Below are 11,336 nucleotides of genomic sequence, written 5' to 3'. Positions count from 1 at the left end.
CCCACTGGTTCTCTGGATAATGTCAGAAGCATATGGAGTGGAAATGGACACTGGAAGCAGGCTTCCCTATCTTGCTTAAGTTATTGGCTTGGGCATGATATTTGGAGGGTCCCTTTGCCCAGCATCTTTGAAACGCCACTTCTGTGTTTGAGAAACTGGCCAGCTCTGTGAGGGAGTGATTCCGGGCAAAGGTCGGCCAAAGGAAGCATTGGCTGTTTGCTTTAATTCCAGAGCACTTTGTATTCCTGCCTTGGAGCTCTTAGCAGAGACTGGCCCGAAGCACAGTGCTCAATTTTGTCCCCATTCCCTGCCCCCATCTCAAATCAACCTTCAGAAAGTTCCAGCTCGTTGGCAAAGGCACACATTCTGTTCTACTTTAAGTTTCATTAGAAATTCAAGTCCTCTGGGGCTCTTTTCCCTTGTGGGGCTATGAAACTTTGACTTTGCTTCTTGTCTGCCCTTCTGGAACCAAATACAAGGAAATTCATGGGTTTGGGGAGAGAGTGATGGGAACCCAACTGGGCACAGGATACTGGGATAAGGCTGTGGCGCCCCGAAAGTGGCCTGCTCTGCCAACATATATAAATTCATACAGTCTGAGCTTGACACTGTATAATTTGGCCCAGAACAATATGTATTTTGAACTCATTTAGGTGAATGACTTTGGCATTCCAAGTACCCACTGGGGGAGCCTTTATCAGGCTGCATTTGCCTTATGCAGCAGTAGGCCTTTGTTCTGAGACATGGCCTCAGAACACACTCTTGTTGAGCTGTCTCCTTAAGCGAGTGTCATCCTCTCATCCATTTCAAAAGATCCCAGGATGAAGTCTTGAAATCGATGCTTGTAGGAAATGCCAAGACTGGGAACGGAGGAGAGATCTATGTAGATTTGCTTTTAGTTTTCCCAAGCCTCACTGTTTACATTGTTTTTTTTTTCTTTTCTTTTCTTTTCTTTTTTTTTTTATGTAACCAAGCCATAATTACATTTTACTTGTCGTGGTTCTATCTGATTGTATTGTTGAAGGACTATTTTTGAACCTGTCCAAATAAACTCTGCAAAGTATTTCCACAAGGATGTACTCCATGGGGCTGGAGCAGCCTTCCTCCTGAGTGGTCTGGAGACACAAACAAGTTTCCTGTTGCATGCTTTCTAATTACATAAACGCGAAGGGGTGGAAGAGAGAAAGTGGAAATTCTAAGTACCAAAAGGAATGTTAAGTTTAGAATAACAAGCTCATCTGGAAGCTATCACCACTTTTTTCTCTTAAGTGTGCTGCAAGCACCCCTTCGCCTTGGACACCAAAGGATGAGGTCGGTTGGGGTGAACACCGACCTGGGCAGGAGCAGGGCGGAGGTTCCCGTGTTCACTGAGCAGCGTCTGTGTGGAGCCAGGGTGAGAGTCAGTGATCGCCGTTAAAGCCGGAAAGATGTGGAGTCTGAGGAGCTGGGTCCAAGCTCCCATTCCATCACTTACTCACCGAGTGACTCCCTTCGCTGTAAAGGAAGCAAAAAGAATTCCTACCTTATAGGCTTGGAGAGAGAGATACATGTGCTAACACGAGCATTAAAAAGAGGTTGTTGCTCTTTGAATCAGAATGGAGTATGTGGTATTACTAAGGGTGGGTAGGGGACTGTTCACGAACAGAAAGGGCATAATCCTTGGGCTCAAGGAGTCCGGTTCTTAGAGTCGTAAACGAGCAAGATCTAAGAGAGAGAATGGATGTCTCAAATGAGTTTCTCGTAATAAAGTAGTTAGAAAACACTGCATCTTCGTAAGTATTAAATGTCATTTGTTTTCACTCTGTTCCATTGAGATACACATGAGTACAGCCACTGTGGCGTCTCTTCTTCCGACACGACCCGAGCTAAAATTCAGTTACTGGCTCAGCACGCGGTACACTAGCGGGGGCAGGGGGACAGGGGACACTAAGGAAGTGGAATGGGAACCTGAGACCTCCTCACGGAGCTTCGGGCATGGTAGGAAACAGCACCTCGAGTGAACATTTGTATTCAGGATAATTGGCTTCCATTGTGCGATCCTCACTTTGGAGCTCGGAGCCAGCCAGGAGATATAAGTGGGGGAAGGCGACGTCAGGAATTCTTGGAGGAATTTGGGAGTGGGCAGAAGAGGAGTCTTTAATAGGGAAGAAACTGGGACTAGAGAAAGGAGCTCATTATCAACTGTCAGCCAAGTCATCTTTCCCTTTTCCTGGTCCAGCCGGTCTGAGCCAGGCAGAACTTAATTTGATCACTTCGAGTGAATAGTATTTATGGGGCACGTGCTTGGTGCCGGTTACTGTTCTCAGGCTTTACATACATCACGATGCTTCATTTTTATAACTCTCTATGAGAGAAGTACTTTTACCTCATTTTATAGATGAAGAAGCAGATTTGGAAAGGATAAATTAACGTGCCCAAGGACTAACAGCTAAGAAGTGATACAGGCAGGGTTTTTACCTGATTCCAGAACCCAAGCTCTTAACTACGCAGTTGAAAACAGTTGAAACTGGGAAGGGTCATTCAAAGGGGCTTGATCCAGTTTAAGTCCGATTTGAGACACTTGAACTAGTTGAAATCGATCAGTTTCATTGAGTTTAAACTGATAAGAACAAGTTGATTCAATTTCAAATCAGCTGTATTTATTTAAAAAACAATCCCTAGGCTTATTAATCAGAAACATAATGGTCAATCAGAGCTTCAGGTCAGTGTTACTGATGAGTTTTGCTAAATCCTTGCAAATGTGATAAAGCATCATGACATTTTATTGACCTATGCATCTTAAAAACTACATTTTTCAATTAGTTTTTTTTTTTAAAGACATAATTTACAAATGGTAAAATGCACCCATTACCTGGTTCAAAAATGAAAACCTTTTTGTAATGTATAGCTTTATATTTTACTTTTAAGAGGCTAAATATTGTAACTTGATATAATTTTACATTCACAGAAAAGTGAAAATAAGGGGCTCCTTCGTACCCTTTACCCATGCTCACCAATTATTCACACTTTCCCTCGCCTGCTTTACCCTCTGTATCTGTGTGTGTGTATAGTATTTTTTGAGCCGTATGAGAGTAAGATGGAGACATCATGTCCATTGACACACAAATACTTCAGTGTATGTTTTCTAAGAATAAGGAAATTCTTAGATAACCACAGTACAATTGTGTAAATCAGAGAATTGATGGGTGCCTGGCTGGCTCAGTCAGTAGAGCATGGGATCTGATCTCGGAGTCGTGAGTTTGGGCCCCATATTGGTTGTAGAGATGATTTAAAAATAAAATCTTTAAAAACAATAAGGGGCACCAGTGTGGCTCAGTCGGTTAAGCATCCGACTCTTGATTTCAGCTCAGGTTATGATCTCAGAGTTGTGAGATAGAGCTCTATTTGGGGCTCCTGCTGAGCATGGAGTCTGCTTAAGATTCTCTCCCTCTCCAAAAAAAAAAAAAATTCTCTCCCTCTCTCCCTCTGCTCCTCCACTTGAGCAGGCGCTCTCACTCTCTCAAATAAATGAATACAATCTTTAATAAAAACAATAAATCAATCAGGGAATTAACATTGATACAATAGTATGATCTAATCCATAGTACATGTTGAAATTTTGTAAATTGTTGGAACAGTAACACTGTCCTGCTCTTTGCCCAATCCAAGATCATGCAGGGTATTTATTTAGTTGTCAAGTCACTTTCTTTAATCCAGAACTGTGCGTCAGCCTTTCTTCTTGCTCTTGACATCTTTGAAGAGTACAAGCCAGTTATTTTGTAGAGTGTTTCTCAGTTTGGGTTTGTCTGGTGTGTTTACTCATGATTAGATTCAGGTTTTGCAGTTTGGGCAGAGATGTATCTTTTTCAGTGACCAGGATATCCATGTGTCTTAATAGTGGTGTGAATTTTGGTTACTTGGTGTGAGTGCTGCCTGCCTGGTTTCTCCAGTGCACGTTGATTATTTTTCTTTCTAATTAATAAATTGTGGGGTGATACTTTTGAGACCGTAAATATCCTGTTCCATATCAAGCCATTGTGAGTTTTAGCATCCAGTGGCAATTTTCAGAATTCATTATTCCTTACGACCTGGAGTCACTATGAGGAAGAACTTTCCCTTCCTCCCTATTTATTTGTTCATTTATTTCTGTCATTATGGACTCATGGATTCTCATTTTATTAAACTGATTATAATCCGTGATTGTCAATATTTATTACTCAGATTGTCCAGATATGCCTGTTAGGAGCTCTTCCGAGCCGGCGCCTGGTTACCTTTAGACTCACCCACTCCATTCTTTAAGGACAAGATAGTCCAGACCCTTCCAGTATTTTCTTTACCCCAGCCTTGGAATCCCTACTTCCTTTTAGAGAAGAATGGTAGTCTGAAACCGAGATCCGCAGGTGCACACATTGCTGTCCGTGTGTCATTGTTCAGCAGAGCTAGGGAATAGGTAGGTGTGTGTGTGTGTGTGTGCGCGCGTGTCTGTAACCTTGAGTTACTGATAACCAAAGTCCAAAACCTAGGGTTTTGTCTGGCCTTAGCCCATCCCAGTTTGTTAACTCCCTTATCTAACAGTGAGAAACCTGGCTTTGGGGATTTAATTTCTAGAAAGTAGTATTATCAGTGATAGCTGAGTGGAAATACGCTGGGATTCTTCGACAGGGAGTCAGAGTGTGGGTGCCCTCTGGCCTCTTGGCGTGTCTTCCAGTTCCGCTTTCCTTACCTTCTACCTCTTCTGCTGTCTACACCTCTGGATGCCATCAAGGCCCAGGGCACATTTTTCTTGTCGTGGTGTTTATGAAACAGTTTTGTCCTTACTAGCTTTCAGGTAGGCAGTTGAGTTTAACGTTTCATATATTTTCAAAACTCCTAAATTAACTTGCTTTTTTAAGTGGGTGGCCCTCACTGATCATTTGTATGGGTCAGTGACTTTCAATGGGAAGAAAGGCTTCCCCAAATTCTGACTATAGGGCATCTTCTGTTCTCTTTTGAGCTGCTTCCCTGGGTCACTATGTCATCATGAGAAAGTCACTCGATCTCTCTGGGCCTCATTGTAAGACGGTGGTAATGATCCCTTCCTGGCACCCTGTACAAATGTGAGGTCACGCACCCTGTTATTTTGGAGAAAAGTGGAACAGCCAGCTGAATATTATGATATAATCAACTGTGCAACAAATTATGATCAAATGAATCACTTTCCCATTTAAAACGAGGGCCTATCAATTGTGACATCACACGACAGACTCTTTTATAAGCACAGAAAGAAAGGCCTACCCCTATTGCAGACTTCACTTCCTCTTCCCTCTGTGGGGTCTTCATGCATAAAACTCAAAGTTCCACTTGTTTTACCAGGAAAAGTCCTCCTGTCGAGGAATATAAGGTAATTACAGACCTTCCCTTGATCCCTTTAGATACCCTTCTTAAAGACCAGGAGGTAGAGCTGTTGAAGGTGCATGTTAGAACGAGGCAGGCGGTAGCCACATCCCTCCAGGTTTCTTGACTCCTCACCCTGGGCCCCAGAAACCAGCCATAAAGCTGCTTTTTTGGCCCAAACCTGTGATCTGTAGAGCCTTGTTCAGTCAAGGCAGGGGAGTCTTGGGGATTTCTTTTACCTCACCAGAATCTCTGTAAGACTTCCGGTGGCCTCTCAGCCTCTAGCCTCACCCCCCTCCCCCAGTTCTTTAGTTTTTTTTTTTTAAGATTTTATTTTTAAGTAATCTCTACACCCAACATGGGGTTCAAACTTACAACCCGGAGGAGGTGCCTGGCTGGCTCAGTTGGAAGAGCACGCCACTCTTGACCTCAGGGCTGTGAGTTCAAGCCCCACGTTGGGTGTAGAGATTACTTAAAAATAGAACCTTAAAACAACAAACAAAAACTTAACAACCCTGAGATCAAGAGTCGCACGCTCCACGGATGAAGCCAGCCAGGCGCCCCCTGCTTCTCCACCAGTTTTAACACTGTTTTATGCCTGTTCATAAATTTTCAGTGGTTCCCCACTCATGCACAGAACCTCGGTCCAAATTTCTTAGCTTAGCATTCAAGGCTGTCCACCAACCAGCTCCTACCTCGGCCTCCCACTCTGCCCACTGCTCTCTCCAGAGTAAGTTAAAGGCTAAGAGCAGGAGCTCTGGAACCACGCTTTCGGGGGGCGGGGGGTTGAATTCCAGTTCCGACACTTACTTGCTGTGGGGTCCTCCTGGAAGTTACTTACGCTGTCCGTGCCTTGCTTCCCTCGTCTGTAAATGGGAACGATGATGATTCCTTCAAAAGGCTATTATGAGAATAAATTCATCCACATATGTCTTCATTACTATAAAAGCAGCCTTTTGCACGGTGCCTTGACCTATAGTAACGTTGGATTATATCATTATTCCCCCCTTTATTCTCCACACGGCAGCCAGTGTTAAAACATAAATTGGATTATGTCGGTCATCTGCTCAAAACCTTCCAGTGGCCTTTCATCCCATTTGGAGAAAAAGCCAAAGTCAATCCAGTGCACTCCAAAGACCTTACAAGTTCTGGCCCTCCCGGTACCTGTCTGCCCTTGACTCTTCCCACCCTCTCCCTGCTCCTCTGCTCCAGTCCTTCTGTCCTTCTGTGCCTGAACACTCTGGTGCACTCCCACCCTGGGGCCTTGAGACTAGCTATCCTCGGCTTGTGGTCTCTGCCCTTGCCTCGCCCAGGTACCCCCAAAGCTCATGCCCTTGTCTCCTTCCAGCCTCTACTCAATGTCTCGTGCTCAGTGAGATCTTCCCTGACCACTCCGGTCTTTCTAACCCTACACACACCCTAACCGCCCCCCCCCCCCCCCCCGCCAGCTCTGCTGGATTTTTCTCTCCAGCCTTGCCCTGAATCTTGCCACAGTATGTATCTTTACCTACATCGTCTGTTGGTTGGTTGTCTGTCTCCTCTCACTAGAATGTAAGCTCCCCGAAGGCAGGGACTGGAATTTGTTTTACTGCTGTATCCTTAGCACCGGAACAGGGCTGGCACATGGTGGGTACTCAATAAATATTTGCTGAGTAAGTGAACAGTAGTCCATTAACTCTGTTTCAATCAAGCTACTTATTTATTCCTAAGACACATTTTCCTATGGGTGGTACATTCATTCAACCAAGTTTCATCTCACAAGCCAAATGTATCCATTTGGTGGTGACTTGTAGAGGAACTGTGTTAAGAAGGATTCTGGGGCTGTGTCTGGGCCCATCCAGGCGTGTTATGTTACTGTTGTCTGCTGGAGCACTGTGGAGGCCCGCGGGCCACGTGTTGGTCAAATACAAACCCCTTTCCCTGGCTCGCTCTTCCTTCCTTCCTTCCTTCCTTCCTTCCTTCCTTCCTTCCTTCCTTCCTTCCTTCCTTCCTCCCTCCCTCCCTCCCTTCCTCCCTTCCTTCAAGATTTTACTTATTTCACAGAGAGAGACACAGCGAGAGAGGGAACATAGGCAGGGGGAGTGGGAGAGGGAGAAGCAGGCTTCCCGAGGAGCAGGGAGCCCGATGTGGGGCTCGACCCCAGGACCCTGGGACCATGACCTGAGCCGAAGGCAGACGCTTAACAACTGAGCCACCCAGGCGCTCCCCTGGCTTTTTCTTTCTTAGTATGAACTACTTTCCTGACTTGCTCAAGCCCCTGTTCAAATCCTGTCTCCTCCAGCGAGCCTTTCCTCCAGCCTTTCCTCGTGAGCCCCCTGGGACTTTGCTACTTCTCATTGTCTGTGTGTCTGCCCTTTTCCCGTACGGGGCAGGCTTTCCGCCTTATTTTGTCCCTAGTACCTGCCACTGTGCTGGACACTTAGGAAGTGCTCACAGAAAGACATTATTTCTATCAGACTTTTGGGGGAGGTAAATGATAAACTTCTGCAAATTAGCTTAAGATTGTAAGACACTTGAGAAATGCAGAGATTCCAAGGACAGGTGAATGTCAAGGATGTACGAGAACCAAGCCCTTGTCGGCTTCTTCAGGAGCCCAGAGTTCTCTAGAATCCCACTCTGACCGGGATTCAGCTGCCCAGCACGGCCCCTGGGCCTTACAGTTCAGATTCCTCGGAGAGCATCTGATTGGCACAGCCTGGGTCAGCTGTCCACTCTGGTCCCACTGCTCTGGCCAGGAGGGCAGGTTCAAGGAGAACCACTCACCGCGAGTGGTCAGTGGTCAGTAGTTGGAGGCCGTCGCCCTAGTAGAGGACAGACACCCAGATGATATTCTTTTGTGCCTTCTTTTTCTCCCCCAATCCCCACGTTCCTAAAAGGGGGATTTTTCTTTTCTTTTTTTTTTAAGATTTTATTTATTTATTTGACAGAGAGAGAGCACAAGTAGGCAGAGAGAGGGGGAGAAGCAGACTCTCCACTGAGCAGGGAGCCTGACGCGGGGCTCGATCCCAGGACCCTGGGATCATGACCTGAGCCGAAGGCAGCCGCTTAACTGACTGAGCCACCCAGGCGCCCCTCTTTTTTTTTTTTTTTTTTTTTGATTATTTATTTGAGAGAGAGAGAGAGCACAAGAGGGGAGAGGGAGAAGTAGGCTCCCTGCTGAGCCGGGAGCCTGACGCAGGGCTCGATCCCAGCACCCTGGGATCATGACCTGAGCCGAAGGCAGACACTTAACTGACTGAGCCACCCAGGTGCCCCTTTTAAGGGGATTTTTCAACAAATTTATCTGGAGCACCAAAACCTTAAGAAAAAAAGCTGTTCTGTAGGATATTAAATATGCATCAACTCTTGAGGAGGGAGAAAGGCTCTGTTCTCTGTAGATTTGTGTGGCCGCTGGCAGCTGAAACACTGTAAGAGAACAATGGACAAGTGACATTGTCAAGGAGTTGACGTGCCTGGTGTGGCCCCCGCCACGGCAACCTTGTTTAGTGTTTACCACGAGCAGCAGGGTGAGACATGCATGCCCCTTTCTGGACAGCCCAGCTCTGGTGTGGCCACATGGAGGTGGCGGTTTGGAGAGGGAGGTGAAGGGAGGGAGAAAGCAAACAAATGAGGGGTAAAGGGGTGGTTGGGGACAGCCCCTGGCACCCCATCCCTGGCAACATCAGGGTGTTCAGCTGTTACAGCCATGACCACCATGCTAGGCTGCCCCTCTGGAGTGGAAAGGGACAACCACTGACAGAGAGATAGACAGCGAGAGAGGGAACACAAGCAGGGGGAGTGGGAGAGGGAGAAGCGGGCTCCCTGCTCACTGGCTGGGCAAACTGAGGCAAATCCTTTCCTCCATGGGAGAGGATAATACACGAGCAGCTCCCACTTCCTGAGAGGGGAGCATGTTTCAGGCTCTGCACTTCGTGTGCACGGCTCTCGGTGAGCCCGTAGTTGGGCACTGTTAGAATTCCTATTTCACAGATGAAGAAACTGAGGCTCAGGAAGTGTATTAGTTGTGTTCAAGCCTAGGTGTGGCCCAGGGACACCGACCCCCGCCTTCCCTCTGCTGTGTACGAACCTTCCTAAGATAGCTTTCAGTTTCTGGAGCACGTGCTGGTTTCCAGAAACTGTGCCGAGCACTTTGCATCCATTTATCTCGAGTCCTGGCTCCTCGTCACAACTTTCCCTTAAACATCACCTCCGAGCCGTCTTCTGCGGCTTCTCTCCTCCCCTCACCCCCTCTGGCTCACTTCGTTCCCTCAGAGCACTTAATGATGAGAAACCCATTGATCTGTTCCCTCGGACTCCGCTCCCTGTCCCAGAACACACGCATCTCAAGGGCCGGGACCTTATTGGTCTGGTCTGCTGCTGTGGCTTCCACACTCTGTGCCCGTCTAGCACACAGTAGGCACGATAAATATCTGTTAAATACATGAATGAGTCCTGACCAACAACCCTGTGGAGTACCATGACCAGCCGCACTTTGCAGAGAAGGAAACCGAGACCCATGCAGGAAACAGCTTGCACGGAGTCCCAGAGTCAGCGGGTGATGGAGCAAAGATTTGGACCCAAGCAGGAAGACTCCAGAACCTTCTGTGATGAGTCCTAGCGGCCCCTCCCAATTGCAAATGTGCACGTGTGGAAATGCTTGTTCCTTATCTCATAGAAGAGGGAAGGACTGTGCCTCTCCCGGGGGCGGGGGGGGGGGGCAGTACCAACCCTCTGACTGAGTGGGCCGGACTGGGAAGGAAGGCCTTTTGCTTGTTTTCACTCTCCAAGAGAGCGCAGAGGTTTGCACCCCTGTCGAGGCCAGGCTGACTGGATTAGAGTTAACAGCTGGCCCGAGCCCGTGCCCGGCGGGAGGGAGCTCACATTCCCGGGACTCAGGGAGGGAGCAGCTCCCCACAGCCCGGCCACATTCCAGGTCGGTCATTTTCTTGAGCCCAGATGTTTGCTAATGAGCTGGGGAGAGAGGCTTTCAGCCCTCTACCCCTGCTCTGGGCCCCACATTACTCGGCCCCAAGAGGCTGGCCTGGGGCCAGCAAGCTCTGGCTTCAGGCCCGTGCCCTGTGCCAGCCAGGCCTGTCGGGGCAACTGGCTCGCTGCTGCCAACCAGGTGCATCTGCGTGAGCTCGGGGACTCTGGCGTGACAGGTTCTGCCTTTCCTGCAGGGGCCCCGTCACCCTGGCTCCCAGTGGGGTAGCATCCTCACCGCAGCCTGATGGGGAGAGGCTCTGAGGCAGCCAAGAGGGTGTGGCGGGCGAAGGAGCACAGGTTTTGGGCTTGTCGGGTCTGGGTTCAAGTTCGACTCTCAGTCACTAGTGGTGTGATCTTGGATGGGTCACTTAACTTTTTGAGGCCTCGATTTTTCTCACCTCTAAAACAGGGATGATGTTGAGACTGTGGTAAGGATTCGATATGATAAAGCGGGCAGAGTGCTTGGCATGATACTTGGCACATACTGGTAGCTGCTGGTATTATTGACAAGTCACCTTCCAGACCCCCTATGCACATTGTAGTCCTTCTGTGATGACCAGTCTTCCCCAGGCAGGGGTGACTCAACACCAAGCCCCGTGTCCTTGATTAGGTGGTTGGGATTGTTCTAGAACCTCCCTGCGTTTGAGAGAATCATGGCTGAACTGTCAAGGACTACTAGTCCCTGATCTCTGTGCGATCTGACAAGCTCATGAGGCTACACAATTAGCTTCCTGCGGTGTTGGAGTGGCTTCTTTCAAAATGCAGACATCCACTGCCCACCCTGCCTGGAGTCTGCATGGAGAACGGCGGTGGTAAGCACAACGGTAAATATTCCCTGAGTGCCTACTGAGCACCGGCAGTGACACTAGGCTTTGCAGGACATGGTCATCTAACAGACAGTAGCTGGCCTCGTCTCCTGATGTGTGACTTTAGGCCAGTTACTTAACCTCTCTCTAGGTTTTGCTTCTTTCACTTATAAAATGGGGATAACAATACTGTTAATCTTATAGAATTATTGT

The sequence above is a fragment of the Halichoerus grypus genome, chromosome 5, assembly GCF_964656455.1.
Source record: "Halichoerus grypus chromosome 5, mHalGry1.hap1.1, whole genome shotgun sequence".
NCBI lineage: Eukaryota > Metazoa > Chordata > Mammalia > Carnivora > Phocidae > Halichoerus > Halichoerus grypus.
This window is presented reverse-complemented; position numbering follows the sequence as displayed.